A 26,843-nucleotide genomic window follows, 5' to 3' on the forward strand; every position below is an offset into this window, starting at 1 on the left:
GCTTCAATGTAGATAATACAATCGTCTGTAAACAATCTGGCTTGGATAGATTAATCAACTATAAGGTCGTTATTATACAAAAGAAACAAGGGCCCAAGCACTGAGCCCTGAGGCACTCCCGACTCGACATCACATATGTCAGACCTGTGTTCGTCAATGCTTACAAATTGTTAGCGATTTGTGAGACATGCCTCTGTCCAGTCAACAACGTTACTATTTCTTAGGACAGATTTCAATTTAATTATTAGTTTTTTTATTACTTACCGTATCGATAGCTTTTCTGAAGTCTGAATAAATTATATCTACCTGTCCTCCTGTGAAACTCAACTAGTCGTTATACTAATGATTTGTTCACTGTGTTAGACCGTTCATCTGCCGTTCATTGTACTTTTCTTGACATCACTAGAGCCTTTCATGCAGCTCAACATCGACTACTACTTTACAAACTTAGCAAACCTAATCTCGAGAGCAATATGTTTGGATGGATCGAGTGTGTTTTGCGTGGTCGCAACCAGTATGTATCAACTAGTGAGCATGACTCTCAACTTTACTCTGTGTCACCAGGCGTCCCTCAAGGATCCACCCTAGGAGCCATTCTTTTCCTCATCAACATTAATGACCTTACTGATTCGATTGTCTCATCTACTAAACAGTTTGCTGATGATGGCGTTTAATATAAAGAAATTTCAAACTTCCCTTACGAATCTATCCTTCAGCAGATTTTTTTTTTTTTATGGTATGCCACTTGGCTTATGAAATTCAATGTTTACAAATCGAAGGTAATGAAAGTCACAAGTCGAACTAATCAATCAAATCCGTCTCTACGTCTCCTTAAATATGCCCCATTGTCTTCCGTTTATACATATGCATATATTAGTGTTGATATTACCTCTAATTGTTCCTGGCAGACACATCTTGAATGGTCGGTTTCCTTCGTCGTAATTTCTCTCTTGCTCCGATTTCATTAAAACTGTTATTATATTATACACTGTGCGCTCCAAAATTCAGTATCCTCAATCTGTATTGGATCCTCATATTGATTCCTTCGTTCTAATCCTCGAATCTATCCAGAATCGCTGTGGCTATTTTGTATTGTCTAGTTATTTCGTTTACCTAGCGTCTCTCAAATGAAAAAAAAAAAATCTTTCTTACTTTTCTAGTCGACGTTGCATCAATAGAATCTGAACCTTTCATAATATTTATTACGCAAACGACAACCTTTATTAGTCACTTTTACAGCCCCCTCCTTTTTGCCACCTTGGTCCGACCACCAATTGAACGTTGGCGTGCCCAGTTGTAGGACTAACCAGTACTTCGACTTCTTTGTCCTCAAGACTATCGTGGACTGGAACCACCTTCCTGCGTCCATCGTCTCGATCAGCGGCCGCATTATTTGAAGTCTGCGGTGTTTGATCATTGGCCATCATAACTCTTCTACCTTCTACACGTTTTTCAGACGTTTTCCGTTACTCCTCTGTGAAACGCCTAACGGCACTGAGACTAAATAAATAAAGAAATAATACAATAAGACGAAAGAGCTCGTACTGTGCTTTCACAGCGGAGCTGTTAAGGGCTAGTTTCCCCAGGATCATGTCACCCGCAAAGAAATGTCGGCACAAAACTCTGGTTGCCGCCGTCGCTCATAGATTGTAACGACATTTCTCCGAGAGAAGAAAAGCGGGAACGGAATGAGCGGCGAAGTGCGCAGCAGCGTGAGTGGTTTTGTAACCGCCGCGAGGCCGCTGTCGCCTAAAGTTACACTGCGCCGAGCGCTTCAGATTCCCTTGCGAAGGAAGAGCAGCTCCGCTGCTTTTCCTTCTTTACTAAACTGCGGAAAGGCTGAAAGTTATTTCTTTAATATTTAGTACTGTAAGTAGTGATATTGTTCATGCCATGTATCTGTCCCTTAAATTATGTTCAGCTTATGGCATTCCCAATCTCAGCAGTATGTAGGGTGTTTTGTTATGGGTTTTAAATATTTGGTTAAAAAAACACAGTGAAAGCTACACAAATGCACTTTGTTCACGTGTATTATACAGACAGGGGTCTTATATAACCGGTAATGGTTACGATAATTAGATAACTAACTAAAATTTAATAATTACGTCAGAAGTTGTGAAACTAAATTGCTGGTTTCATTAGACACTTAGTGAGAGTAACTAAAAACCAATACATTAATGAAGTCTAGAACGATTTTCAGTGCGTGCGAAACATGGTAGTGTGTAAAAGTTACCACTCGCGCAATAACGTACAAGCTTGGCGGTGAGAGAACACGGAAGATAAAAGACGGAAAAACGAGCCTGCACGTTTTCGCACTAGATTGGTAAATTTAGGGCACCGTGGCGCTTCCATTGTGTTTCAGCTTCTTCTAAACTTTACGGATTTAGTTGCTTTTGGTGCCGCTCTAACGCTTCTAATTGGAACCATATGTATATGTTGAAAAATTAAAAGACGAAGAAGAAATTTTCTTTAATTATTTAACACAATCGTACGATTACCCTTGCATACTATGCGCGCCTGGAAATTCGCTATGCCTACTAAATTGAGTCGAATAGTTATATTTGCTGCCTTACGAAAGTACAAAATGCAGAGCTGTATTACATTTGTGAAAAAAAAATGTGTAAACCAACTCGCTCTTGGTGTAAAAAAAATTATTTTCGGAGGTACTTTCAGGTCTATATTCAGAGGATCACGCTTTAGTTATTTTACACAGAGATATTTGCAGTACTTGCCAGGTTGAAAAATATAAGAAAGAAAGTGTGGCAATGCATCATTTAAAGTGCAGCGAGAATGTGCTATTTTCCGTGGATGGCTACCCTTGTTGCTTAGGAGACAAATCTTTCCCTCAGCATAACATATTATACTACCAAACCAAAACCATCCTCGCCCCTCCAAGAACAAAAATCCGACTTGTTGTTAGAACTGTCGCTCGTTTTGCATTCAGATTTACTAATGACGGCCATGCTTCTGCCAAACAAAAATTATAATATGGTTTCATGGATGCCAAAAATGACAAAACATAGACTTGTGCAACGTTAGAATCTGGATGTCATTGTTTCTTTTATACAATGAGCAACAATTGCCGGCGTTTGCTGACGTGCTTGTGTGATTCGCTGAATTTTTTTCTCCAGTTCTGTGACACAGCCTGTTTTGATTACGAGAAGAAAGCAATCAATGTACTTAAGCCTAATGTTCGGACTAGCTGTTGAGGTGCCAGCGCCTGTGGTTCAAAAGCGTTAACGTGAGCTCTTTTCAGTTTATATACAATGGTTCCGTTTCTCGTATGAGTGTGTGGCTACCTTTAATAAACCAAAACGATATCGTAGTGGCTTTTAGTTTTCAGTTTTATAGTTTTGTAATTCGGCTGTCGTCTCTTCTGTGACTGAGATCGTTTTTGGAACTTTGATAGCACTTGTTGCGATCATGAAATTCATTTACAATACAACAAACCACTTACGACAACTGTTATTAAACAGATTCACTAGAAACTGATAAACAAACACATAGCTTATATACGGGAACGTTTGACCACTACTCCCGTGGCCACTTCGCATGCACGGGAGCGTTTTCTTCAAGCGCGATATATCTGCCATGCCCCCGTCCGCATCAAGTGCAACCGCCTTATCATGACATAAGGGACGTGATTTTGCCTACGGTACTCTGAAGATAAACACTTTGAATCAATTCTTGAGTACACCATAATCTTATGGGTGATTGGTTAATGAGAAGCATCAGCACAAAGAAATATAAGGGGCTGATGTTATCCTAATCCACTCTTCTTTTCTTTCTTCGCAGTTAAAAAAGACCAGACACTGTGCCAAGTCACATCTAGCTAACTTTTCCATACCGCACTGCTAACCGCGTTCCGACAAGAGCAGCAGTGTGTGACATCACAATAAGGTGAGTAGACAATGAAGCCCCTAACAGTTCCCTTTACTTGATGAATTCTCCTGCCCAAGCGATTATGCCGTCAGAAGCTTGTTTACCTAAGGGAAACTGAGAAATGACAATCAAGGATGTTTCCCCCACAACTACCCAAACACAGCATTTTCATTTTTTTTTTTTGGGGGGGGGGGGGGTGGAGGTTTGAGGGGGGGGGGAGGGGGGGAGTACCTGTTTCGAAGTGAAATCCCTCGAAAAAAAAAAAAAAACAACTATCCGACGGGAAAACAAAAATGGTTAGTGGTTAGAGCTGTATCTCCCATTCTACAGAAACAAAATAATTATATTAACATAAAGAAGGGGATCGCACAGGTGCCCGGCAGGGGAATGGGAAGAGGAGAGGTTCCCGTTATGTATGCAATCGGCGACTGAATGTGACGGGTCGCATTTTTCTTTTGTGAGGAGTACTTTACCCTTTTATAATTCGGAAATGGCTATACGTGAGAGACAAAGCGGTGACGATTGAGTAAGCCTCACTGTTACGGGAAACAGGAGGATTCCTATATCTGCCGCATTTAGCCATCTGTTGCGATAGTCAGTCTCCAAGGCGGCGAGAGACCGGACGGACGGACCGGAGAGTCCCCTCCTGAGAGAGACGGGTACGTCTTTTTTGGTGTCTTGTCTGTCTCATCCTACACTTCACTGTCGAAAAGCATTTCCTCAAGGCACTCCAAAAAAAAAAATGTTTAAGCCGCGAGCGCAGCATTTCTGAGGTAGAGTTAAAATATCCCGGCACTCGACGACTATAAAAGCCTAAGGTTATTAAGAGATGAAGATCATAATTTGAGTACAACATATAAGGGAGTTGAGGCCCTCTTATAAGACAAATGACAATTTGCAATTCCATAAATCGTGTTTTTTGTTCAAATATATTAATGCAAAATGGAAGCTATACATCATTCGATGAAAGGCGGCACTAACTGATGTAAGGCATCTCGAGATTGGGAGCAAAAAGGGTCGGTAATTTCGTAGTAACGGTTTGATGCACCTCAGTATTACGGCGTATAGGCCAAAAACGTAAAATACTACTAAAATGAAGAAGTATGGTAATTTTTTCCAATATCACTTTTTAATGAAAAAGGTTTTAGAAACCCCAAATGTATACCGTTAGATCCTATCGGGATATATCTAGCCCTCCCATCACATGATCCAAGATTCATTACCCTTATAAACGATAATTTCAGGGCCACGCATTAATTGCAGTGACTATTGCCTTGCGCGTTGTAGCAAATCAACACTTAAAGCAGGTTGACTTCTTGAGTTTGTAAAAAGATAATTCTTCTCCATTATACTACCACGATGCAGAGACGTCTGTATGCTCTAGCTAGCACTAAAGTTTCGTTAATCTAGGTGTTTCAAACGGATTGTTATTTCAGCCGTGGCAGGGGTGCCAAAATGGTATCCCCACGAGAGAGGTATTTCGAAGACTTCTTCTCAAAGCGCTCAAGAGGCAACCAAAACGCTTGTTATCGTAGCGGGACTAGCGTAAGTCTCGCGTCCTACGGCAACTATTTTGCATAAGCTGTCTTGATTTGGCTTGATTCGTTCGTTTCCGCGTGTTGGTGCTGAATGAAAAAAATCTGTTGTTGTGAAGGCAGACTCGCTGCTGTATGATTCGGGCAACAGTCGTGATTGTGACGATGGGTTTAGTATTGAAAAATATAGCTACACAGGTGTAAATTTGCAAACAATTTTGGAGGAAGAATTTGAGTGTTCTACTAGCATCGGGTTTATCGAGATATGTTCCCAACAATTCGCTCCGGAAGTATTGTAGCTTTCAAGGTTCAAGTAACGCGATTAGATTGCGAAGGTGATTTTATAGTTCGCGTGATATGTGTTCGGTATGACGCTGACCAACATGATCGGGGATGCTATTCAAAAAGAAAATTTGTACCTATCGAATGCACGTCCCATTTTTGAATATGCGTGCGCCGCATGGCATTTGCATACCGGTAGCACCATTGAACAACTCAAACGTATTCAGAAACGGGCAGCTCGGTTCGTCTCCGGCAATAACAATTTATCTAAACGATCACCTGAATTAAGCCGCAATCTAAGATGGCTTCTGTTGGACGACAGAAGAAGGTACCTTAAGATCCCTTTATTTTTCAACATACTTAACGGTAGAACCGGCATCGAGAAAGAACGTTAGATTAAGGAACCCAGTAATGTGTCGCCGCGTTCAGATCGTTACAATAAAAGTACGTGATTATGGATGCAGAATTAATGTATTCAAACACTCTTTTTTACCACAAACAATGCACGAGTGGAACAATTTACCAACTGATGTCATCATTTCTGCACATTCCTCCTTTCCTACTGCCCTAAAAAAACTTGCTGTTGAAATAATTTTTCACTTTGCTCTTACAATAGTGCCAGTCACTATACTTTATTTTTATATATTGTACAAAGTATTGTATTGTCCTCATAAAATGTCATATCCACTATTTCTGCATCAGAATAGTTATTGTGTATCTCTATATCTCTCGCTTGCTATTGTTTTGTATTGCCTTACCCCCCTACAATACTGCCCAGAACAGGGCGATGTAGGTATTCCAGTAAATAAAAAAAATGATTAAATAAATAAATAAATAAACACAAAATAAATGTTAAAACGGCATATTTTGTTCTTCATTTTGTGTTTAGACTTTTGTATCATTTTTACCACACACCGACTGACGCTGACAGGCACTTGTACTGCGACGTGGCTCATGAGTGTTCGAACGCTAGAGCGCCACCTTTATGAACTCGCAGCTGTTAAACACGGTAGGACACAAAGAAATAGCAGATGAACTCAGACGATGGCAGACGGGAACGCACCGCTTGTATGGTCCCGTTTCGTGGCAGTGGCAGGCAGGGGTTAACAGTGATGGAATAGTACACGATGCTGGACGGTGCTGCGTGTCTGCTCACACAATTAGCTGGCGATGTCAGATGACGGACTAAACTGGACGTCGGGACCGCGATATATTCGGCTTGCTTACCTGTTGAACGGAGCAGTCAAGCAAATTGAGGACTAACGGGCGAGTTTATGGGAGTCACTAAATATTTGCAGAATAAAGCAGGTCTAGAGTCACTGAATGTTGTCAGAAGCTTCGCTGCAGAACCGAGTCGTGGTGCGGCAGTTGCAATCCCCAACATGGCGCTGCCCTGTGCGGCCAACGCGAAGTGCGTACAGTTTTGTGATCGGTCTCGTGTGACCCATTCAATCCGCGTTTCTGGCTTCAGGCGACGCTGGTTTGTTTGAAATAAACGTTCTTGCCCTCGTTCCGAGCAGTGCGTGACTTGCCTACTCGCTGTCTCGTTTCTCTATCTCTGGCTTCGAGACACACCGAAGCCGAGTGTTATGCTTAGCGCCTGAGCTGTGATTGTGAAACGCAGCATTAGCGCAAATGTAGCGAGAAAACAAGCCGGCAATCCTTGGCGAACCAGATTAGCGGCTACCTGCTACAAAAAATAGAGAGCGAAAATCAACGCACTCTCCTTTCGGTCCAAACACATCGATGCCCAGCGCTTCCCCTTGTGAGTTCTTGCCGTAGCCATGGTTGCGCGGAAACGTTTTATATACATTGTATTTAGTTTGGACCTATATATCTTCAAAAATGGCCGACGGATAACCTCCGCCGCAGGTCAAAACAGCCAATCAGAACTGGATTGTACGGGGATTGACTTGTGGTACGCGTAGTTAATAGGATTCAGTACTCTGGAAACATTTAACAAATCTAAGCTGAACCACTGATATCTTGCCGGGAATTAAAAAAAAATATCGTAACTGCCCCCTTAATGGCGTCTTGACGTGTAAATATACCGGAAACATTTTTCTTTTTTTTTAATTTTTTTTTAGCAGATGTGTTTTATCTATGTACTTAACATTTCTTCAATTAGGTTTTTCGAAAGGCAAATTTTAGTCAAAATAGTTTCAAGCGTTAGAAGGAGCAGTGTCTCAAGTCAGTATGTCAACATTGGAAGCTTAAGAAGTTTGATAGAACAATTTAGCTGGTTTTAGAAATATAGCAAAATAACCAACCAATGTGTGTTTTAAGTGTAATTAACTTTCTTTGGCTGCTTTCTTCGTAACATTTTAGGATATTAAAAGTGAGTTTCGAGCACAGCAGTGTTTTGCAGTGTTTGTGTACTTGTCTTTTCTCATGTTTTTTTCTTCGACTCTTTATTTTCATCATCTACAGGTGCAGCATTTCTTTTTTTCACGTTCATGACATGTAAGCAGAATAGTTAACAGAAAACCGCTTATTTAAAAAAAGAACTGTTAAACTTGACATGAAGAATAATAAGACAGGAAGCACAGTCCACATCGTGCGTTCGCTATGCTTCAGTTATAATATGTTATGCCTGGTTAGGGGCGGGGGTGCTTCTGTCGATTTCGGATGCTTTGCACATGGCAATACACCAAATGAGGGAGTACAGGGGGATATGGATTGGGCATCTTTCGAGAGTAGAGAAGCGATCAGTAAAGTAAAATTTGAACAAAGGCTAGCTGAAATTGAGAGAAGAGAGAATAAAACTTTATTGTCCCAGCACTGTCAGTGGGGTAACGGCTGCAGCCGTCTCATCCACCGCAGTCCTAGAAGACGGCCTAGATCTCCTGGACCTCGGCGGCTTCTTCGGCTAGCCGGGTGGCCCAGACCTGACCTTGTGGGTCTGAGCTGAGTAGTAGGGCCTCCCAATTCTCGCGGTCTTGAATTTTGCGGCCATTAATGGTCGGTGCCGCCTGAGAGCCTGCCCATAAGATATGTGGCAGATCCCCCTTCTTCCTACAGAATTTACACCTATTTTCCAACTGTCCCGGGTAGAACCGGCTTCAGGCCACTAAGTTCGGATACATGTTGGTTTGGAGAAGGCGCCAGGCCACTGCCTGCTTCTTAGTTAGTTCAGGTTGAGCCGGTGGGTACCGGGCCCGTCCCAGTGGATAATGATTCGTAATTTCTGGATAGGTGAACATGCGGTCTCCTTGCGTTCCCAGTTGGGCGGGCTCACTGGCTCGGCGTGTAAGACCTCGAGCTACTGTGCGAGCCGCCTCGTTGCCTGGGAGCGAGGAGTGCGCGGGTGCCCAAATAATTTGAATCGTCCCGCGTTGCCGCTGTTGGTGATGGTCACCGTACGTTCTTAAAGCTTTGAGCGTCTCTCACGAGACGCGCCTTTTTACGAAATTTTGGATGGCGATCTTCGAGTCACTTATAATAATTTTAGCTTTGGTGGAGGCCACCGCTAGAGCGATGGCCGCCTCCTCCGCTGTCTCGGGGTTGTCCGTCGCCACGGTCCCGCTTACGAGGGGCTCCCCGTCTGCGCCCACCGCTACGACGCACATGTCCTTGTAATTTCGATATTCTGCGTCATCTACATAAACCACGTCTTCGGCGTCTTGGTATATTCGTTTCATGTTGCGAGCTCTTGCCTCCCGTCTCTCCTTATGTTATTCCGGGTGCATGTTCTTGGGCAGTGGAGGGATTTCGAGGTCCCTCCAGATACTCTTTGGTATGTCTCCCTCAGCTCCGGTTTGTGATTTGTAGTGGATGTTAAGTTTCTTTAGAATGTGCCGCCCCATGGGGCTCTGTGTTAGTCTGTCATATTGTGCAATGGTGTTCGCTTCTACGGGTTCATCTAAAGTGTTATGTAGCCTTTCTAGGAGCTTATTGTTGGGTGTTGTGATGGGGACGCTAATTGCTTGCTTGTAAGCCCTTCGTATCAGTCCTTCCGTTTTGCGCTTTTCGACGACCCCGAATGCTAGATACGGCGCCACATAGACGACTTGGCTAATGATGAAGGCCTGCACTAAGCGAATTAGGCCGGCCTCCCTCATGCCGTAACGCCGATTGGCAATTCTTTTGATTAGCCAAATTGTTTGTTGTGTGCTATTTTCCAGCGCCTTTAGTGTTTCGTTGTTTCTGCCCTTCGCATGCACCCAGAGTCCTAGCACCTTGATTTGATCCCCGATGGGGATTTCTTCCCCGTTCGCTTTTATAGTAATGCTTGGTGCCCCTCCGTACTGTTTTCTAGTGGTGGGATATACCAACAGGGGAGCTCTGACTTTTGTGGGCGAGCAACTGAACCCCTTTTCCGTCGCGTAGCGATCGACCGCCTCCGCTGCTCGCTGTAGCGTTTCTTCTATTTGAGCCTCACTGCCGCTTGTCACCCATGGGGTAACATCGTCGGCGTAGAGACTGTGGTTGATGCCCTTGATCTTATGTAGGGTTTTCGGCAAGCCGATCATCGCTACGTTGAACAGAAAGTGAGACAGGACCAAACCCTGCGGTGTACCCCTGCTGCCTAGCACTATTTCTTCGGATTTTATGCCTCCTATCGAGAGTTTGGCCGTGTGGTTCGAGAGAAAGTCCCGAACGTAGGTCTAGGCTTTGCAGCCTACCCCTAGGTCCCGAAGGTTTCCAGAACCGCCTTGCGTGTAACGTTGTCGAAGGCCCAGGATGCCTTTCAGCCCTGCTGCCCTGCCCCGGGCGTCGAGTATTTGGTGTTGGATTTGGAGCATTACGTCCTGCGTCGAGAGATGCGGTCTGAACCCAATATTTCGTGTGGATAGAGTCCCCGGTCCTCCATGTGGTTGTTTAGTGTCGTGAGAACTACGTGCTCCATCAGTTTTCCCACGCAGGAAGTCAGGGAAATGGGCCGGAGGTTCTCGATCTGTAGCTTCTTGCCGGGTTTGGGGATCATGACAACTTGCGCAGTCTTCCACTGCTGCGGTATTTCGCCCCGCTCCCAGCACTCTCATGTACCTCGTAATTGCTTCAATCGACTCGTCGTTCAGGTTTCTGAGTGTCTTGTTGGTGATGCCATCTGGGCCCGGCGCTGACTTTGTGCGTAGCCGGAGTACCTCAGCCCTTACCTCGGCCTTCGTGATCTCCTCGTCTAGCGTGGGGTCGTCCCTACCCCTGTAGTCTTCTTGAGTTTCCCTCGTTGTAGTGCCTATGTACCTGTTCTGCATCTCGTGTAAAAGTTCCTTGTCTGTACCGTTGTACGTGTGCGTGATCTTGTTGAGATTCTACCTCTGTAACGTCTTGCTACTGTCGGGATCTAAGAGACAGCGAAGTAGGTTCCCCGTCTTGCGCAGCCCGATTTGGCCCTCCGTGCTGCTGCATGTGGACTCCCATTGTTGCCAAGCTAGGCGGTTGGCACGGCCCTCGATGGCTCTGTCGAGCCTTGCTATTGTCCTCCGCAGGTTTCGATTCAGCCTCCGGCCTCTCCACTTTTCCTGTAGACTGTCACGAGCCTTTCACAGATGTAGGAGTTTGCTGTCGGCTGTTTCTAGTCCGGCTTCCTCAGGGATCTCTTTTGTGGCGTGTTTGACAGCTCTGTGTAACTGCGCTGTCCATTGTTCTATGTCTGTAATTGTAGTAGCGTATGTGGTACTGTTCCGTGCTTCTTCGTCTTCGTCTTCGTGCTCGCTTTCGCGCTCGCTTCCTTGTGTCTGTCTGAAAGCGTCCCATTCTACCATTGTGAGTTTCCTGCCCTGTTTCTTTGTGGGTCTCGTATTGAGTGTCGTAGCAATAATAAAGTGATCGCTGCCCAGGTCCGTCTGCGTGTTGACCCACTTAGGGTCCAGTGCGTTCTTCGTGAAAGTGAGGTCCGGCATCGTGTCTATGCTCACGCTGTTACTCGAGCGCGTGGGCTGTTGGGGATTGGTGACAAGGGTTAGTCCAACACTGCGCGTCCGCTTAAAGGCTCCGTCCTTTGACGGAGCCCCTTCGGTAGCCCCATGCGGGGTGCGGCGCGTTAAAGTCCCCAACGACCACCACCGTGTTTCTCTTGGCAACATCGAGTGTTTTGCGAAGCAGGGGCCCGAACCGCTGTCGCTGCTTTGGAGAGCTGTATAGATTTAAGACAAAGAGGCTACCTTCCTTTTTGCTTAATGGTATAATTTCTAAGAGGACGTGCTCAACGTTTGCTACCGTGGTTTCGTGCTGTATCACCGCTAAGTTTCTCCTTACAAGGGTTACAACTAGCGTTTCGCTTTCGCCTCCGTCAGAGGCTGCGGCATATGATTTGTACCCCGTTAATTTTGCAAGTCCCATCGTATCCTGCAAGGCGATGACATCTGGCGCCTCCTCCTTTTTATAGTTACTGTAAGAACTTTAGAGGAACTGCTGAAGGTTTTCCCATTTCCGGCGAAACCCGCGGCAGTTCCACTGCCAAATTGTGTACTCTGTATTTTTGCTATTCGGGGCCATATCTAGTTGCTATGTGCTGGTCCTCCTGTGGCCTTGCTCTTGTCACTGCTACTCTCCGCAGCAGCAGGACTTTGGTAAGGTTTTGTGCTCTTAATTGGTCCCGCCGATGCGGGACGGCTCTCCGCGAGGGTATTTTCGATGGCTGTAGTTCTAAGTTCAATTCTGTCCATGCGCTGTCTAAGTAGCTCTATCTTTGAGTTAAGTTCCGCTTTTACGAGCTCCGTTAGACTTTCGAGTAGTTTGTGTCTTGGTTGCGGGTTTTCCTCAGATTTCCGCTTTTGCGGCGGTGCCGTCACCACCGGGCCCTCCGCAGCAACCGAGGCTATTTGCGCATGTGGGAGGGGGGCGGGTTTGGTGTCCTCCTGCTGGTAATTGACCGTGTGCGGCTCCTGCCTTTTACTTTCTCTGTCTTTAATTGGGTGATTTCTGCTTTAAGATTCCTGTTCTCTCGTAACACTTCATTCAACACGACTGAATTTGGGCTAGCTGTAGTTCTCGGGCGGATCCGCCACTGTCCTTATGTTGAGGCTTAATGGACAGGGAGACCCTATCTGCCCAGCTCACCTGTTGTTGTTGGTCTGGCTGTGGGCCTAGTCCCGGCTGCTGTTGTTGGTGGTTCTGTCGTGGCTGTGGTGGCGTCAGTCGCTTTGCCGAAGTGTGTCGGCCTCTTGGGGTTGACCTAGATCTTGACCGGGAACGCCCTGCTCTGGGTCGGGAGCGGGAGCCGGAGCGGTGCTTGGTGTCTATGGGCGGGAAATCTCCTGGTTAAGGGAGTGATTGCTGTGCCGTGCGTTGTTCCCAGAGGCGTTTCCGGATGACCTATGGCGTTTTGTATTTGGCCGTGCACCCTTTGTCCGCCGTGGGGTGGGGTCCATCGCACAGCGTGCACTTGGGGGTGCACTGATGGTCTTGGTCAGAATTGCGGCGCCGCTGCCCCTGCATATCTTGTTGTGGGGAAATGGACAAACGTCCATGCGATGCCCGAGACGGCCACAGTGCTAACATATCTCGATTTGCGTTCGGTACAAGAGGCAGGGGATTAGTGTTGCGCCGTAACGGACCAGGTGCGGAACACTGGGTCCGTCGAAGGCGATGACGATGTTCGTGGGGAAACCGATGCGCTCCGCGGCCAGGGCTATCGGATTGCGGGCAATTCTGATGTTAGCGTCGATTTCCTGGGCGCTGTCGGTGAGGGGAATACCTCGAATAACTCCCTTGGTAGTGTTGTCCGGCGCTGCCCCGTATGCGTTGACTTCGTGGGTGACACCATTGACGTGGATAGATTTCATGCGCACGTACAGTCTCCGGCGATATGAAAGACCCACTGGGAGCGCGTGGCCGATGCAATGGCTGGCGGGGGCGCTACAAGCGCTCCGGGCAATTCCATTCTGCTTCGAGGGGAGGACGCTCACTCGGGGCTCAGTACAAACTGATAAGCGCGCGCTTTAGCTGAGCCCCGAGTGAGCGTCCTCCCCTCGAAGCAGAACGGAACTGCCCGGAGCGCTCGCAGGGCCCCCGCCAGCCACCGTCTCGGCCACGCGCTCCCAGTGGGTCTTCCATATTGCCGGAGACTGTACCTGTCAGCATTGCGCGGTCGGGGCGTGCTGATCACGACGATGTTTTGTTGAACGTTGGGGCAGATCGTGTCGTCTTGGCTTTCTTCTGGGCTAACTTGTGTTGCTTGGAAAATGGCTGCAGTCACTGTGGGGCTGCGAACGTTGGGGTTATTTAGTGCCCATTTAGGTCTCACAATGATCTTAATTTCGTTCTTCGGTAACTGGAGCATACGTCCGGCCTTCAAGATTTGAGATTTAACGTTCTTCCTGCTTTTAGAGCGAGAGCGGGAGTCTTGCGATTGGGGCATGTCGTCGAGAGATGAGTTTTGGCCACGCCTCTTTTCGGGACTGCGGGAACGGGCGGTGCGCCAGCCCACTTCGGCGGTCACCCCTCTGGTGTGATGTCCTCACCGATTACTTGAACTTCTATTCTCCGCTGGTTGAGTTAGGAGCCTGCACGTCGATGAGGAGCGCGCGCAGGAACGCGCCACTTGGCCGTCCACAGTACCGAGAAAATCCAGACCTGACGATGTTCTCGGAGTTTTCAAGCTTTTTGGCGAGGCAAAATCGGGGACCAGGGCGTGCCTCGCGCCAACCCGAGTGGTCGGCCGGCTGTGCCGAGCGCCGGCTCGATGTTTATGCTTGGATCACGTTCTCGTTTTTGTGGAGTTCTCGGAGCCCGGGGAAAGTCGACTGCTCTGCTCGGAGGTTGGAACGAGATTCTAGCTGAAATTGAGGATACACTGTGGGCAGCGAAAGGTTTACAAGTCTGTATCTATGAAAAGTCTAAATAATAAGCGGAAAAACCGAACCCGCAAGCTGAGATCTAAATACATTCAACGAGATGGGGCCGATCAGAGTATATCAGTAGAAAAGGGAGTAAAGGAAACAAAGAAGAAATTGTGGGAAGAGGGAATGCAGGGGAAATCAGCTTCATCAATATACAGGGCACAAAAACAAGAAATAAATAAAAGGAACAGTTGTATATTAATTCATTGGGAGATCATTACTCTTTGAAGCTAGAACGGGGGTGGTAAAAACGAAAACATATAGGGCTAAATTCAGGAAATTGACACTTGATGCAACATATGCTACCACGAAAGGGAATATATAGAGCACGTAATTTTAAGGTGCACAGGGCTTCTTCCAACCCTCTTGTGTGTGTGTGGGGGGGGGGGGGGGGGGGGGGGGAAGGGATGGCTACAAATTTGGAGGGGGCCCTTAGTATTTACAGAGATGGATGGACGAATGGATAGGGAAATAATTGCGGTAGCCAAGAAGAGATTAAATTCAAACTTGGGTTTAGGCTAGTTGGTCCATTACTGTATAAAAGGTTAAAAAGCGCGAACAAACGAGGACAAGAAAGAAACACGGACGACAGAACAGGCGCTTTTCACTCTCAACTGGTTTTTATTAACACCATTTGTCACCTACATATATACACACTGCCCAAACCACATCAGATTCAATCACCACAAACAGAGCCAACCTTCCAGAAACACCATCTCACTCTCAAGCAAATACAAAGACGGAGCGCTGACGCAATTGTTTTCTTTCTTTTTTATGTAGAATTCCTCTATAATCTCTCTTTCCGTCTTTTCCTTTGCCTTTCTAAAAATATTTGTGCCAGTCAGGTCAGCTTTACACCCACATCGCCTACAATGATCAGCGAAATGGCCCCCTGCGTTGTTGTGCACACACAAATTATGTTCACGTGCTCTACCATTGAAGTAGCGCCCAGTTGCCCGATGTAGACTCTGCCACAACTAAACGGAATTTCGTACACCAAATGGACCTTTTCCTAGAAGCGTTCTGCGCAAGCGCGAGCGCCCGATGCCAAGCGGCGGAAGTCGGAACGAAAAATCGAGGAAATTCGGAAGGAGGTTGTATATTAGCGAGTAGAACACGTAACTGCAGCATATATATAATTGTGCTACACAAAAAAAAAAAAAAGAACGTCGGCGGAAAGGAAAACACGACGTTTGGGTGGACGCTACGGATTCCCCTCTTAAAGCTGGGCACGCGCAGCTGCTCAGAAAGCGAAGAAACTGGTAGTGTAGCCTCCGTAATCGATTGGTAGCGCAGGTAGGTCACTTCCTCGATTTTTAGTTCGTGTAGCCACCGCCTGGTGCCGTCGGTATGTGGAAAAGGTCCATTGGTGACGCACGCAGTATATTGAACCCCGCGTTTCTTGGAGCACGGTGCCTTTTTCTGCCTTATCAACATTGGACGTATCCTGGCAAGCTTACGCGGTGCCGAAAAAGCCAGGTTAATTTCGTATCTACCAGCTACCTTTCTTTAGGTTATGGGACACGGTATGCATGTACGGAATGACTTGCACTCGTTTCCTTTCATTACTTGCCTCGCTGCCTTTTTTACTTCTTTTTACTTTTGAAGAAGGCTCTCACAATAACTAGAGATTAGATTAGAGATTGATTGTCGTTCAAAGCTGATTTTCATCTGGTGTTTGCAACTTTTTTCCAGAGCCGAACTTAGACATGTCCAGGCTATACCCCTCTTTACCAGTTTAGAGTGAGCACTTTCAAACAAAACCAGGTTTTTCTTAGTGCGCGGATAATACTGCCAACAACCTGTTCTTCAGAAAAGGATAAAAATCTCTAGAAACTGAATGCAGTTATTCACAGGCCATTCCCAGATAAAATTAAGTCCGCCTGACACCTCCCTAAACAGTCCGACAATCTTCTCAACCGGTTGCTCCGAACCCGGGTCTGTATCTAATATTAAAAGATAGTCATCTACGTATCTATACGTCTTTAAAACATGGAAATCTGCGAGCCTATCTGAAATTTGCCGGTCCAGTGATGGCAAAAAAATGTTACACAAAACAAGGGCAACTATCGACCCAATGCACACAGCAGACTTTCGTACAAAATATTGCGCGCCAAAACTGACGATAGTCGACTGAAGATAAAAGACTAGCAGCTCCAAAAAATTATCGGTGCTAACACCTGCGGAACTTTAAAATCTAATTTTTCCAGAGTCGTTGATCTTATCCCGAAAAACCAGTTTAGAGTGAAGCGCCTGTCCTCTCGTCCGTGTTTCTTTATTGTCCTCGTTTGTTCGCGCTTTTTAACCTTTTATTCAGGAAATTGGAAGATTGGTAAAAAAGAGAATGAAAGAATTAAAAAATGCAGATAAAAATAAGCAATGGAATCACTTTAAAAAAGGGGGGGGGGGGGGGTCCGCTATAAAAAAAAACGATATATATATATATATATATATATATATCAGGGTGTCGAACCGGAACCGAACCGATATTTTTTTTCCGGAACTGAACCCGAAACCGAACCGTTATATTGTTATCGCGATGAACCCGAACCGGAACTGAACCGGAAAAAAAAATAACGGTTACCGGCTCATGTCAAAACGGTTCGGCCACGCGCTGTTGACAATGAATGTGCTATCAATGCCATTTGTTTTTTAAGTGCCGTCAACTGACACCCACCTGGCTTACATATTTTTCTTCTCCACTTAGTCTTAGGAATATAAACGCTGCATCCATGAATCTTGACAAACGCTGCATCCATGAATCTTGACATAGGAACCAGTATTGCGCTGGTCGCAGCTTGCACGGAAAAAAAAGAATTGGAAAGCTGTGAAAAAATAAACAAAATCGCGTCACGGGATCTCATTTTTATACAATCTCGTAAATCCTAAATGCTGCTGTGTGCTCATTTCATAACACGCTTCTAGAACGCGCGAGTTCTTGAAGCTTGCTTTCATCGGAATGAGAAAAGAAAAGGCTGTGGAGTTTGATAATAATGCATCCGGTTTCGTATAGGCACTTAGAAGCTAACATATTTGTGAGACAGCGAACTCTTCTACTTTAATATTTATCCTATTACGTCCTTCTGGCGTTGCGTTCGGTAAAGTGTTTTTCATATTCCGTATCTTGTTTAATGAGAACTTCTTTAAGGGTCTAATTTGAGTTACCGAAGGCTAGTTCAAATAAAGAAAGCTGTATTTTCTCCCCACTGTTCCTTCAATTGCTTACACGCTGAGGTGGCGGGATAGTTAGCGAGTTCTACTTGTAAGTGGGTTAGTAAGGAGGTCGCGGATTTTACAGCTACTGCGTCGGACTCAATTAGATAAAGTCCGAATGCGTAAACGTCGGTGAGGTAACCTTTGAGTGCACATAAAGAAACCATTCCTGGTAGAAATCCCTGAGCCTTGCACTACGATGTATACCGTTTCGTATGTGCTGATCTCAGATGTTTTATTTGTAATTTATTTTGATGTTGCAATTTGTCATTTATAATTTCCGAACCAGTTCACGAACCGGTTCAGCGCCCCGAACCGGTTCGCGAACCGGTTCGCGGATCGAATTAATCGAACCGGAACTGAACCGGAAAAAATAAATTTACCTGAACCTGAACCGTAACCGAACCCGTATTTTTTTTGTTTCGACACACTGATATATATATACAAATTTGAAAAAAAAGGAGGGATGACGAAATGTTTGGCTAGGTGGCGCAAGCTGCCGCCCGTTACAAAGGGTATAACCATTAGCATCCATCGATTCAGGTTTATCAGGTTAATTAAATAAACTTATTCAGGATTTGAGCGTGTGACGAGTATGCTTTAATGGTGGGTATAAAAAATACTCATGTTTTAATTAAGCGAATTAAATTTATTTGATGGAATAGGATTTCGGTTTTCCAAAATTTTTTTTTTAATTTCAATCATTAACATTTTATTTAAACCAATGCAGACAAAAAACCGTACTTCTTAACTGGATGTATTTTTATATATGTCAGAGTAATTGAATAATCTGTCTGATACCTAACAAACACGGTTGAAAAAAATCGTCCCTCGTTCTAGCGGTGTCTTATTCTTTCGGGGTTCCTCAGATATAACAATAAAGTTTAATTAACGATATTTTATTGACGTAAGCTTTGCTACAATATAAAAATAAAACTTTTAATTTTTGTTCGGTAATGCAATTATTGGAGAGGTGCAGGCTACCTAGAAAGGGAAATGGAGAGGTCCATGGTTCGATACCAAGACCGGCTGATATTTTTTTCAGCGCGTACCAGTCACCTAGCTTTTCGTAGATTTGTCTCTTTTCTCTGTTCCCCTTATTCCCCATCTCCAGATACCTTTAACAAGCATCCTTAATTTTTCATTCTGAAATATTTTTTTTTCGCGTCCTGACTTGCTTGCATAATAAGTCTACGTAAATGACGAACGAAGTTGTAAGCACAAGGAAAGCACTACCGACCCTGCGATTTCACAGAAGAGCACCTAATTTTTCTAACGCTGAGCCTATTCTGAATGTTTATTTGATTTGCAATTATTTTAAGGGTTAACCAAGTCCCGTGAATAGGAACAAAAGATTTTATGCAGATAAGCATATATATAAGGGTTGGCCAGGTATCGCGATACGAAGGTATCGCGATAGTATTTCAGAAATACATTTAGAATGTTGCTTTGTATCGCCATACAATCAGGACGAAATGTATGTCGCTACAACTCTTGAGAAATACTCGACCCCTCCCCCCCCCCCCCCCCCGAACTTTTCAAAAAAAAAGTAAAAACGCTTTTTTTTTTTTTTGCTTTTGAGCGCAGCAGGGTCAAAGAGATGCTGGGGCATTTACGATAACCAAAGTTTTTTTCCGATTCTCCAAAAGATTTTTCTATGCGTCCTCATCTCTCTTCTCTGAAGTGTTGCATAGTCGGGGATTCGAACCAGGTTGTGTGCCTGGAGTGGAGTCAGAGCATCATCTGCCGCAGGTTTCTAGGTAGAAATTTCATGAGTCATTGTTTGCTGGCTTCCAACTCCGGCTACTACCCGTCTCTCTTGTCTTAGCGTACAAAGTACAACCAGCCGGCAAAGCTCAGTCACGGTCCGTTGCAGCACGAGCCGGGCGGTGGCTGATTTGAAATAGTAGGATGACTCACACAGGGAAGTTCAACACACATCCGAATGCGTCTTCGCCAGTAATATTGCACGGCTCAAGGGTACGCCATGAACGTCACTCGCTGCTCTGGTGATCTCAAACCCAGCAAGGAGCCCAGACGTGGCCTCGCAGTGCAGACCCAGACTTCGTACACCGGCGACTCGTCTCGAGGGCGCTGTTTCTCGGAGAGCTCGCACCTGTGTCGGCAATATCAGGTTGCAATTTACGAGGCCTCTGTTTCGATGATGCTCTACGAAACATGAGGACTGCACTCCATGCGTCGGTGGCAGAGGGTCGGCAGGAGTGACCGTCACAACAAGGATGCCACCATATCGTTGTTTTTTTAACCGTAACAGAAGATAAGACATGTGTTACAGGATGCTTCAGGTGGTCAACTATTCTTGCAATTTTAATGACACTGCCTGCACAATCTTCATTGAGGTCATCTACAACGAAAATGCGTATTGTTTTTTCATTCAGTAGCGTGGGTAAAGTTCCATGTTCAAGGCCACACCTACAGATAAAGAACACCTAGTTTATGCCACCGTGAAGTCATGTGATCAGTGTTGAAAAGGAATCGTTATGGAACAGGGGCGCGGTGACGTTTCAATGGGATTTAGGGTGACATTGAATTCATTTAGAAGTCAAAGTAGGGTACGTTGTTGGGCTAGTTGGGTCATCTTAGTAAAACATATAAAATAGCGCAACAAAAAGACAAGGACTGGAGGTATACAGGACAGGAGCTAACCAAAACTCTGTAGTTTGCGCGGCTAGACGTCGAAATGAACGAAAGTTGCCCTCAGCCACACAGTCAGTGTAATACGTGTAGCACAGGACACGCAACAGGTCGTAGAAGAGCCGGACTTGGCGCCAGAGTTCAGACCTCAGTATCTTGGAAATCCGCTTGACGTGGCCAAAGGACGGTCTGACGAATCCAAAAAAACATAGAAACTTCCGCGGGTACCAGTCCTTTCCTCAAGCAAAACGAGATGAGTCTTGCACGACAAGTAGCAAAGGCGATATGGCTGACCAGACACGAAGCTGATTCACTAAACGTAGAACATAAAAAGGGCCCACTGTAGAAGAAATATAGTTTAGTATGGTACGTTGTTGGGCTAGTTGGTTCACCTTAGTAAAACATATAAAATAGCGCAACAAAAAGACAAGGACAGGAAGTATACAGGACAGGCGCTAACCAAAACTCTATAGTTTCCGCGGCTAGACGTCGAAATGAATGACGTCGAATGAACGAGCCGGGCGGTGGCTGAGGGCAACTTTCGTTCATTTCGACGTCTAGCCGCGCAAACTACAGTGTTTTGGTTAGCGCCTGTCCTGTATACTTCCTGTAATTGTCTTTTTGTTGCGCTATTTTATATATTTTACTAAGGTGAACCAACTAGCCCAACAACGTACCATACTAAACTATATTTCTTCTACAGTGGGCCCTTTTTATGTTCAACGTTTAGTGAATCAGCTTTGTGTCTGGTCAGCCATATCGCCTTTGCTACTTGTCGTGCAAGACTCATCTCGTCTGGCTTGAGGAAAGGACTGGTACCCGCGGAAGTTTCTATGTTTTTTTTTTGGATTCGTCAGACCGTCCTTTGGCCACGTCAAGCGGATTTCCAAGATACTGAGGTCTGAACTCTGGCGCCAAGTCCGGCTCTTCTATGACCTGTTGCGTGTCCTGTGCTACACGTATTACACTGACTGTGTGGCTGAGGGCAACTTTTGTTCATTTCGACGTCTAGCTGCGCAAACTGCAGAGTTTTGGTTAGCGCCTGTCCTGTATACTTCCTGTCCTTGTCTTTTTGTTGCCCTATTTTATATGTTTTACTAAGAAGTCGAAGTACTTTCACATCACTCGTCAGATAGACAGGATGTCAGGGAAGGGACCGCGGTGAATCCTTGAAGCCCAATTAAGACTCCTGTTGGTCCGAAACCACTACCTTCAAGGCAAACCCAAGCAGCACGTTGTGAATGGGCCGTCGCTGGCAAGTGTACTATGGCCAACCAGATTTTCGATGGCCCAAGCTTGGCCAAAGTGCTCGGCAATAGAAGTGTTTTCGTCCTCGTCTGGTAACTTGCCATTCACTTTATGCTGTCGCTGGCCATTCACTTTAGGCCAGTGACTGGCAATTCACTTTGGGCAGTGACTGGCCATTCGCCTTTGTCCAGTGGCTGGCCATTCACTTTAGGCCAGAGACTGGCAATTCACCTTTGGCCAGTGACTGGCCATTCACATTTGGCGAGTGACTAGCCATTCACTTTAGGCCAGTGACTTGCCATTCACCTTTGGCCAGTCACTTTCGGCCAGCCACTGGTCATTGACTTCCGGCCAGTCACTGGCCGAAAGTGGCTGTAGTTATACACTTAATACATAATTTATCACAGACTGCCTCAGTGTTCCTCAAAGACTGTCAAGAGTTTCGGAAGGTCATGTTTCATAACTCGACCCCAGAAACTCTTACATAGTAATGACAAGCGAAGCTGCTGCAAGGCTGCTCAATATTTATTGGACTTTTTTAGTACAAAGTCTTACGACGCTGGTTGCGACCACCATTCCAGTCTTTGTAGGTTCAGTGATGGTATGTTGTCCCACCATTAAGATCCTCCGGTAGTGCAGCAGTACAAAATATAAAAAAGAAGTAACTCTAGGTGAAGGGACAGTGCAACAATACAGAGTTTTAGTAGATCGTTCCGATACCTTCGATAGTCCCGATAACGATACTATGCATGCGCAAGGGAGGCGGTGGCGAAGTATTGAGTATCGTTATGGAGTCAAGGGAGCGATCTACTAAAACTCTCTACTGTTCAGTTACAATATTATTCACTTTACACAAGCTTACTGGCACTAATGGGAAAGAGAAGCCTTGAGTACACAGTAAAGGTTTTTACACACTTAAGGGTGTAAATCAGTTTGTCCCTGGGCTAACACCCTTATGGCGTTCAGGCAAGCACCCTTCACAAAGGGTGCTTGCTAACACCCGTGGTGAAGGGTGCTCAGCATGAAATGGGCACCTGCTGAGGTGGCCCAGTGGATGCTGGGCCACCCCAGCCAATCTGGCGCCGGGAGAGTATCATGCGACGTTTTGGTTATGTGGAGTTCAAAGTCACATGACGCTTTCTCGACGCTGGATTGGCTGGTAGCGTCCGCCGCGCTCGGACGAAAGGTGAAATGAAGTATAGACCCCAGTGAACATTTCATTGGAATGTGTCCAATACACATATCAGAACTTGTAAATTGTACGAAAATCATATATGGTATTGCATATTCTTATATTATTATTATATGATTTACAGCTTATCATGTTTACAGAACACATTTACACTTTTTTCACTTAGAGGGATTGCCACATCACCACATACGGGCACGTGATGAAGAAATAATGAGTCACACTGAACACACTCACTTCATGAAGTAATATAAAAGAGCTCCTTGCAAGCCACATCATAACCCCGTGGGCATTTGGGAAGTGTTACGGCACCTCCCCCCCCTTTCTCGAACTCTAAGTGAGCAAGCAGTGGCCCCAAGCATCGCACTGCACGGCTGAACCATTGTGAACATCATGGCCTGCCACGAACGAAGCATGTAAAGCTTTCTTGTTTGGAGATCAAGTGACATGTTTTGTTTGTCTCAGGGATTGCAGGCAACACGTTTCGCTTATCATTTGTCTCCTACGCGCATCTGTTTACTAAGTGGAAGTAGTGTAGAGGGGGGTGGTTTAGCCCTTGACTGAACCACAGCAGTATTTCATTAGGTGAAGCTCAATATGACATCAATTATAATGTGTTAAATTGAACATTTATTGAACCTTGAGAAATGGGAAATACAATGTATGCCATTCCATGAAATAAATAATGCTATCTGCAAACATGTAATGAAAAATATTTCAGAATGAACTAGCACTCTACGGCAAAAAAGCAAACGTTTCAGTAGAAGACGCTATCCTCTTGCTCACGTACAAAGAAAATTATAAAGTTCTGGAAGACGACTATGGATAAGGAACTCGTACAGCTAAATTCTAAGCACCTCGTCTACAGAAGGTCAGCATTAGTTATAACAGAAAGTGCCCAACATTTAAAGAAAGAAAAAGAAAACATGCCTCCATAAAACCTTCTATCATTCGTTCTGGAAGCAAAATAAAAATTAACCTGATAATACTGGCGAGAAAAGTGGATTATGCACTTTTAAAACGGCTCACAAAACATATCTTCAACCACATACCTTTCTGCAAACTTTGTTCAAAAATTTAATTACGACTGCCTTTGGATTGGTGTCGCTCAAGACAAGGAAAATCCTCTCCAGAGCAACCAGTGTGTTGGAGGCCTTGCATTCGTACTGGATGCTGAGAAGCCAATATGCTGCCAACAACATGCACAGCCCCTCTTCTGCATTAAAAACGGAAAACAAGCGCTCATGATCCTCAACAAGGTGAAGAAAGTCTGCATCGTCCAGCTCTTGCTTGTTGTAGAGGACACATGGTGCCGGTGGGGTGTTCTCGTCCTGCGTCAGGTAAAAGGATAAAGCAAAACACATTTTAATGTGAAGGCCAAAACATGTTTGCTCTTGTCAACTGCTATTATTCGCTGCAGTTAAGGCCATCAGCATCAGCCTCCACACAGGCATACAGTGCTTATGTTGGAACAACTAACCGGCGTCTGCAGCAATGTAAAACGAATGAAGAATTACAATCGGGGCAACATCACAACATGCAAGCATTGCGATGTAATCTTAGGGGCACTTGTGAGTATCTCTATTTCTGCACCGAAATGCACTTCCGAAATCTATTTTTGTTTCAGTAGTGAAATACTTTTGCGATGTATTATGATGCGCTGCTCGACTTATGTATCTTGTTACATTTATTGATAGAAATGAGCTGACAGGTTTGGAGATAAAAAACGAAAAGCCACTGAATAATCTCACGCCTCACTGGTTTATTTTGGCAATGAGTAATTTTTTGCTTTGCTCTCACTTTTAACTGCTACAGCGGCCGGTTTTCTTTCCGCTGACAGCAGTCTTCCTGTGTACATTTCAGGTTATTGTATGGGTACGAGACCACCAACAAATGCACAGATGGGAAACAATATGTCTAAAAGAAGAAGGCAAAAAGCAGAGACGTTTGGGCAGACACGCTTTGTCAGGCGGTGTCATCGGACGCCAGCGTTCATTGGGTGCGATAATGGGTTATTTTCGGTATCAGCGAACATAGCCAAAGGAAGTCAAGTTGCAAAAAAACGGACAAACACCGACAGAAGGCGGGGAGCTCAGGTGCTACAATTTATGTTTGCCACAGACGCACCCTTCTCACCTCGCCACCCTGCATTTATGAACCGTATAGGGCTGCCGACTGACCATAACGGTACATGCTAATATTTGTCCCTTGGCCAATGTTAATTTTTTTGCCTCCTCCTCTACACTGAAAAACCCAAAGATAAAGGTTACAGAAAACAGCCAACATAAACATATTTCGCATGTAGCTGTAGAAATTAATTTTCAAGAGCTACATTTTAAGTACAGTCGCCGGCCATATGAACTCCCCCGTCCAAACACCAACCGGTGCTGCAGAAATCCAGCGTGCAGCGTGTCGAGGTTGACGGCTGCGGTTTTCAAAGGTGGAGGGGGTGACTACACATCAAAAGGTGCTCGTGATATTATATTTCTACAGCTATCTATGATACATTGTTGCGTTTGCACCTCAATGCACCCCTCGAATCCGTGACAGACAAAGGTGTTCTGACAAAATATACAATTAGCTGTCTGCGTCAAGAGAAGAGCAATCTCTGTGGCCCAAAAGGTAACCTGCGGCTGCTGGATGACTTCATGTAAACGGACCCAGAATTCACGGGCTTAGAGAGAGGTGCAGAAACTATGTGACATTCAACTGAAAAGTTGATAAGCTCAAATTATTATCCATTTTAAGCCAAAATCCATGATTCGCACATGCCTAATATTTTCACAATGAAGCCAAAGGCGAACAAGTAGTAGTCCATTGATTTATTGCCGAATAGAATACACTTTGAGTACCAAACTGGATGCTTTGCTTGAGTTGGGAAGGTTGCAATGACAAATGCAATACTTAATTGGGTGAAAAGCAAAGTTTTTTTAAAAACTATGTGGATGATTACATTGTACAAGTCGTTTTACGTGTATACACTCTAAACAGCATTCTATTTGAAAGCTAACAAAATTTAAAAAAAAGGCCGTGAGAGTTCTCTCGATGTCTTCACTGCGTGTTCGTGGGACTTGGCGGACATTAGTAAAGGGGATAACTGTCACAGTATGTTGACTAATTGACCAAAATATGTTAGCTTTGTAATTCATGGCTTTATGGACCATGTTGCAACTGCAGTGTTAAAAGCCAGTCAATATTAAAGGCTATCCCTATTTAGACCATTCACAAAAAGCCAAGCGGCTTGGAGGTATTCATTGTCCAACTTTTGCGTTTATAATGTCGGATGCAAAAACCGTGCTCAGCTTGAGCTCAAGATTTCGTGCCGTTAATAATGGGCAGAAGAGTCCCCAAGTCATACCGGGTAGGTCGTCACTATCTCGACAGTGTGTCCTTGGCGGAAGCATCGGCGTCATACTTCCAGCATAGTGAAAGTGCGTCCAAAGCAACCAGGTCCGCACAACATCCTGAGGCCTTCTGAGCGCAAGATTTTGGAATTGGGCGACGAAAAAACAGATTATCACTGAATATTTAAAAACTTGTTGCCATTCGCAAATTGTGTCAATTGTGTTAGTATTTATTATTATTTTGCCTTCGAAACTAAAATTGAAACATACCCCATAAAACTATTATTAAAAAGTTTGGTTAATTAGTTTTGAATAACATACTGCTAAGGGTTTTCCACTCATGTAATGTCCTCTGAGCCCCACAAACACACATTGAAGTCAACATCTAAATAACACTCACGCCTTTTTTTTTTACTTTGTTTGAATCAAAATAGAAAGCTTTGTATTTATGTATATATAAATATAATAAATACCGGGTGCATGTGCATGCAGCCGTGCACCATCCCACTATAGAGGTCCACTTTTTTCTGAAGTAAAACTATTTCAAACGGACATGGCCAGTTTCACATAAACCCCCAGCACTGCATGTACCAAAGCCTGCCAAATATGATTGCTCACCTCATAGAACACTCTGCGCGGCTTGAAGATAGCGGCTTGCGGTCTTTGACGGTGAGTCTACTCGCTTGGTGCAGCTGGGACCTGCAATAAA

At 44.9% G+C, this 26,843-nt stretch overlaps 1 protein-coding gene and 2 pseudogenes across 2 annotated transcripts in view; 1 reads left to right on the forward strand and 2 right to left on the reverse strand.

Moving 5' to 3' along the window:
• LOC8027322 overlaps positions 1 to 26,843 on the forward strand; it is a 98,134-nt gene that overhangs the window by 23,684 nt on the left and 47,607 nt on the right. For both annotated transcript variants that reach the window (XM_040212082.1, XM_040212081.1), the window contains one exon: positions 3,796 to 3,900. The gene's annotated coding sequence lies outside the window, so the exon portion shown is untranslated. The remainder of the gene's footprint in view (positions 1 to 3,795; positions 3,901 to 26,843) is intronic.
• On the reverse strand, positions 8,525 to 9,760 carry LOC120841219 (annotated as a pseudogene).
• On the reverse strand, positions 11,186 to 18,829 carry LOC121046862 (annotated as a pseudogene).

Source organism: Ixodes scapularis, unplaced genomic scaffold, assembly GCF_016920785.2.
Source record: "Ixodes scapularis isolate PalLabHiFi unplaced genomic scaffold, ASM1692078v2 PGA_scaffold0__279_contigs__length_252992795, whole genome shotgun sequence".
NCBI lineage: Eukaryota > Metazoa > Arthropoda > Arachnida > Ixodida > Ixodidae > Ixodes > Ixodes scapularis.